A 6,041-nucleotide genomic window follows, 5' to 3' on the forward strand; every position below is an offset into this window, starting at 1 on the left:
AATGTAACTCATTGTCCTAGTAGAATCTACTAGGACAATGAGTTACATTCTGGATCTCTTCCAAGATGGGTGGGATGTTGGTGGCTAGCTAATCCATTCATTCAGTCCTCCAACCCCTTTCTGATATGGACACAGACAGGGCCGGATTTACTGTCTCTTCTGCCCCAAGGCCAGGTTCCTCAATGCGCCCCACTACCCGCCCATAACTACCCGCCCGGTGCCTGGAACTGCATGTCCTGGGCGTCGGGAGATAGGAATTCCACACCCCTGCTGCCCCTCTACTCCCTGCTGCCCCTCTACTCCCTGCTGCCCCTCTACTCCCTGCTGCCCCGAGGCCGGGCCTTGGTTGACCTTGTGGGAAATCCAGCCCTGGACACAGATTAGGTACCAGGATGGAAAACTCGGCCGGTTGAGTCCATTGGCCCCGTTTGCAAATCCATTAATCTATGTGGTCTTGGGTTACGCTGGGTCCAGCCTGGGCTCTAGACCTTCTATCCAGCTGCAAGCTTTGTTTTGGTCTGATGTCCAAGCCTGGCATTGTGGTGAATACACCCGGCCATTGTACCGGATGTCCTGCGGTGGTCACCACTGCTCTAGCTAGTAATAGTACCTGGGTGGGCGTGACCAAACTGACTATTGGGGATGCAGACACACCACCAGCCATGCACGTCACTGTTCCTTGTACATTGATCCGGTGCCGGGTTTTGCCTCCTGTCCAGTCAATTCGTTTCGGAACCGGAGGAAATTCGTTAGCGGTAGTCTTTGCGAACGTTCATAGTTACATAGGGAAACAGTAACAAAATCAAAATGCACCCACTCCACTGTCAACCAGCCTTGGTTTGTATAACCACTTGTTCACCAGAAGTCATAGAAAGCTGCAACATGCTCAACGATTAGCATAAAAATGCCTATGGCTTGTAAATGAAAGGGTGATGTCTTCTACAGATATTTTATTTAAAGGCAGCCCATTCATTTAAAATAACATTAAAAATCACAACCCCCCCATTGCTGCTAACTTACCTTAAATGATGCCTCTTGATCCGATAATCGTCTTCCTTCCACTTGTATTCAGCAATCCCTTCAGCGCTGGTGCCGGTCTCTGATCCAGCACAGACTCCTTGCGTCACACATTGTCTTTCCGACGTGCACGATCACGGCTGCATGCATTCACCTCTCTCCCCGCTAATCTCTACTGCGCATGCGCCTGCTCTCATCCTCCTGCACGGCTACTCGAGGAGCTTCAGATCTTTGGACGGGAGTGAGCGGAGGAGACAGAGGTGTGTTTTTACCTATTTGGTAGCTTTTTTATTTTATTAAATGTTCTTGCATATATCTACCACTTGCTAGCAGCAGATAAATGCAAAAAAAAAAGGAGTTTAAAAGGAGAACTATGAGATGAGTGATTTCCACTCACCCCATAGTTCTAGCCGACCTGTGACAATGAGACGGCTCAGTAGATCGGGAGATGAGCAAACACATACCAGGTTCGCTCACCTCTCGATCCTGTCACGGCTCTCTGCCGTGACAGGGGGAGGGCTGTATTCCCCTCTCCCCGCTCCGTTCGTTTCGTTTCATTCGTTCTCTGCATATGAAAAGTATGATGGCACCTCGGAGCTCACAGACCCGAATGGCATTGGGGAGTTCCCGAACGCTGTGTTGTATTTGACAGCTGAGAATGTCAAATGGGCGGAGCGAGCTGTGACGGCACAGCCCGGATTCCCCACAAGGCCACCGAGGCCCGGATTCCCCACAAGGCCACCGAGGCCCGGCATCGGGGCGCAGAGGGGCGGCAGCAGTGTCCTTGTGGGGAAGTTGTCCCGCCGTGTCCTTGTGGGGAAGTTGTCCCGCCGTGTCCTTGTGCACAAGCAGGACTGAATGTAGAGTGAGGGGAGCCGATTGTTCGTTTACATGTGATCTCGGCCATGTCGCAGAGATCACATGTAAACAGTGTGCAGCCTCCTCCCCTCCCCCCTGCACCTACCTCTCCTCTGGTTCAGTCCTCCGCCGCCGAGTCCGTCTCGTCACCGGGTTAAAGGTAACCGTGCCGCTCCGTGTAGACAGTGAGAGGGGAGAGCTGTGCCGTGCCGTGCTGTTCCTCTCACACATGTCACAGGAGTTCCAGCACAGTGCTGAGCTAGAACTCCTGTATTGGAGGTGACAGGGTCAATAAATTGCTATCACACAGGTGATTGTTTTCTTCAGTGTGATAGCAATAAAGTTAGGTGGGAAAAAAAATTACATTGATAAATAAAAAAAAAGGAAATAAAAAAAAAAAAGGAAATAATTAAATAAAAAGGTGATTAAAAAGTAAAAAAATAATAAGAAAGAAATTGTTAAAAAATAAGAAAATATTTATAAAAAATAAACAATAAGATAAAAAAATAATAAAAAAGTAAATAAGATAAATACAAATCTAAAAAAAAAAAATGATAAAAAAATAATGAAATAAATAAAAATTTTAAAAATAAGAAGAAATCATTAAATAAAAAAATAAAAAGTGATGAAAAAGTTTAGAAAAATTAAGAAACATAGCGCCAACAATTTTACACAGCGCTTTACATAGTAAACGCTGGATTACATCGATGGAGCCATTTATTAATTTTTTTAAATTAAAGGAATAGTCAAAAATTGTCTCCTTGTTTTTATTTCAATTAAAACATTTTACTGTATATTACATACTACTGACCCCTTCACTCTGCTTGACTTATCTTTACAGAAACATTTGTATTATCATATTTTCTGTAAGGTTACATACTACTGACCCCTGCATGCTGCTTTACATACTCCTGACCCCTGCATTACATACTACTGACCCCTGCACGCTGCTTTACATACTCCTGACCCCTGCACGCTGCATTACATACTACTGACCCCTGCACGCTGCTTTACATACTACTGACCCCTGCATGCTGCTTTACATACTCCTGACCCCTGCACACTGCTTTACATACTCCTGACCCCTGCATGCTGCTTTACATACTACTGACCCCTGCACGCTGCATTACATACTACTGACCCCTTACTCTGTATTACATACTACTGACCCCTGCACGGTGCATTACACACTACTGACTCCTGCACGCTGCATTACATACTACTGACCCCTGCACGCTGCATTACACACTACTGACCCCTGCACGCTGCATTACACACTACTGACCCCTGCACGCTGCATTACATACTACTGACCCCTTACTCTGTATTACATACTACTGACCCCTGCACGCTGCATTACACAGTACTGACCCCTGCACGCTGCATTACACACTACTGACCCCTGCACGCTGCATTACATACTACTGACCCCTGCACGCTGCATTACATACTACTGACCCCTGCACGCTGCATTACATACTACTGACCCCTTCACTCTGCTTGACTTATCTTTACAGAAACATTTGTATTATCATATTTTCTGTAAGGTTATCTCTTTTTGTTGTACCCTGGTAATCTTTCCATGTTGTTGGGGGTAGATCTCCACCTCTCCAGGGTTGCTTACAATTGGCATAAGGGCAGTGGTTCATCAAGCTACCATAACAATACAAAGCTCTTGAGATGGTTGGTGGCGAGCATTATAAATAAAAGGCCTTGAGAACTTCAACCAGTTATAAGACAATGTTACGTTTATTGGTGTATAAAACGTTCATAGAAAAATCTCCAACACATTTCTAGTGATTAAGGCTCCTGCTTCTCCAGAGGTTTCCATGTTGTTGTAGCTGTAGGCCATGGGGGTAGGCGTGTGGAGCATCTGTACAAAATCAATTTGAGGACCTTGAGCTGACATGGACTACCTACTTCTGAACATGTCCAGCGTTACCTCACCTACTTAATCCCTCAATACTCTTTTGAAAAGAAATTCCTTTAGACACAACTTAAGTGAAACATCAGCTCCGGGTAAACTGACCATTTGGTGTATGTGGTTATCTCTTAGCTACAGCTTTTGGGGGCTGATTTATATGAGATTCGCAGCACTCTATGGCCACTAGATGAAGCCAAGGAGTATAGAAAATCCCTGTGCTCCTCGGCTCCATCTACTGGCCTTACATCCTTGATTTTTGGATAGACATGGATGGAATAAGTTCACTTGAACCATTCAGCAATACTCGGTATGGTCCTATAAGAAGGGGTCTTTTTCAATACTTTGCATATTTTGCAGTACGCTGCTAGAAAACTGCTAGGGGATCTTGTCGGCTGATATCTGGCCCTCCAGTTAAAATACTGTCGGTATCTTTCCTCATCTTTATCCAGACTCAGAAGATGTTCAGCCAGTTCCTGGGGAGACGCAAAGTCATCAACGTGAATGAAAGCGTCGGGTGGAACGAAACGCTCGTAATTTTTACGTGGAGGACCCATGACGATGGGCACAGTTCCCGCTATTAGTGAACTTCTCCAGAACTTCTCCGTGATGTAATCCTCATGTATGGAATTCTCGAAGGCGAGGTAGAACTTATACGTGGCCAGAGTTTGCAGCATCTCTTCTCGCGGCAGAGTCATAGCATGTTTTCCATAGACGTCGACTGGAATGTATTTCTTTAACTCCTCGTAATATTTGGTTCGTCTGTACTTCACTACTGACCCCTGCACGCTGCATTACACACTACTGACCCCTGCACGCTGCATTACACACTACTGACCCCTGCACGCTGCATTACATACTACTGACCCCTTACTCTGTATTACATACTACTGACCCCTGCACGCTGCATTACACAGTACTGACCCCTGCACGCTGCATTACACACTACTGACCCCTGCACGCTGCATTACATACTACTGACCCCTGCACGCTGCATTACATACTACTGACCCCTGCACGCTGCATTACATACTACTGACCCCTTCACTCTGCTTGACTTATCTTTACAGAAACATTTGTATTATCATATTTTCTGTAAGGTTATCTCTTTTTGTTGTACCCTGGTAATCTTTCCATGTTGTTGGGGGTAGATCTCCACCTCTCCAGGGTTGCTTACAATTGGCATAAGGGCAGTGGTTCATCAAGCTACCATAACAATACAAAGCTCTTGAGATGGTTGGTGGCGAGCATTATAAATAAAAGGCCTTGAGAACTTCAACCAGTTATAAGACAATGTTACGTTTATTGGTGTATAAAACGTTCATAGAAAAATCTCCAACACATTTCTAGTGATTAAGGCTCCTGCTTCTCCAGAGGTTTCCATGTTGTTGTAGCTGTAGGCCATGGGGGTAGGCGTGTGGAGCATCTGTACAAAATCAATTTGAGGACCTTGAGCTGACATGGACTACCTACTTCTGAACATGTCCAGCGTTACCTCACCTACTTAATCCCTCAATACTCTTTTGAAAAGAAATTCCTTTAGACACAACTTAAGTGAAACATCAGCTCCGGGTAAACTGACCATTTGGTGTATGTGGTTATCTCTTAGCTACAGCTTTTGGGGGCTGATTTATATGAGATTCGCAGCACTCTATGGCCACTAGATGAAGCCAAGGAGTATAGAAAATCCCTGTGCTCCTCGGCTCCATCTACTGGCCTTACATCCTTGATTTTTGGATAGACATGGATGGAATAAGTTCACTTGAACCATTCAGCAATACTCGGTATGGTCCTATAAGAAGGGGTCTTTTTCAATACTTTGCATATTTTGCAGTACGCTGCTAGAAAACTGCTAGGGGATCTTGTCGGCTGATATCTGGCCCTCCAGTTAAAATACTGTCGGTATCTTTCCTCATCTTTATCCAGACTCAGAAGATGTTCAGCCAGTTCCTGGGGAGACGCAAAGTCATCAACGTGAATGAAAGCGTCGGGTGGAACGAAACGCTCGTAATTTTTACGTGGAGGACCCATGACGATGGGCACAGTTCCCGCTATTAGTGAACTTCTCCAGAACTTCTCCGTGATGTAATCCTCATGTATGGAATTCTCGAAGGCGAGGTAGAACTTATACGTGGCCAGAGTTTGCAGCATCTCTTCTCGCGGCAGAGTCATAGCATGTTTTCCATAGACGTCGACTGGAATGTATTTCTTTAACTCCTCGTAATATTTGGTTCGTCTGTACTTC

This window comes from Nanorana parkeri, unplaced genomic scaffold, assembly GCF_000935625.1.
Source record: "Nanorana parkeri isolate BGI_ZX_2015 unplaced genomic scaffold, ASM93562v1 scaffold3436, whole genome shotgun sequence".
Lineage (NCBI taxonomy): Eukaryota > Metazoa > Chordata > Amphibia > Anura > Dicroglossidae > Nanorana > Nanorana parkeri.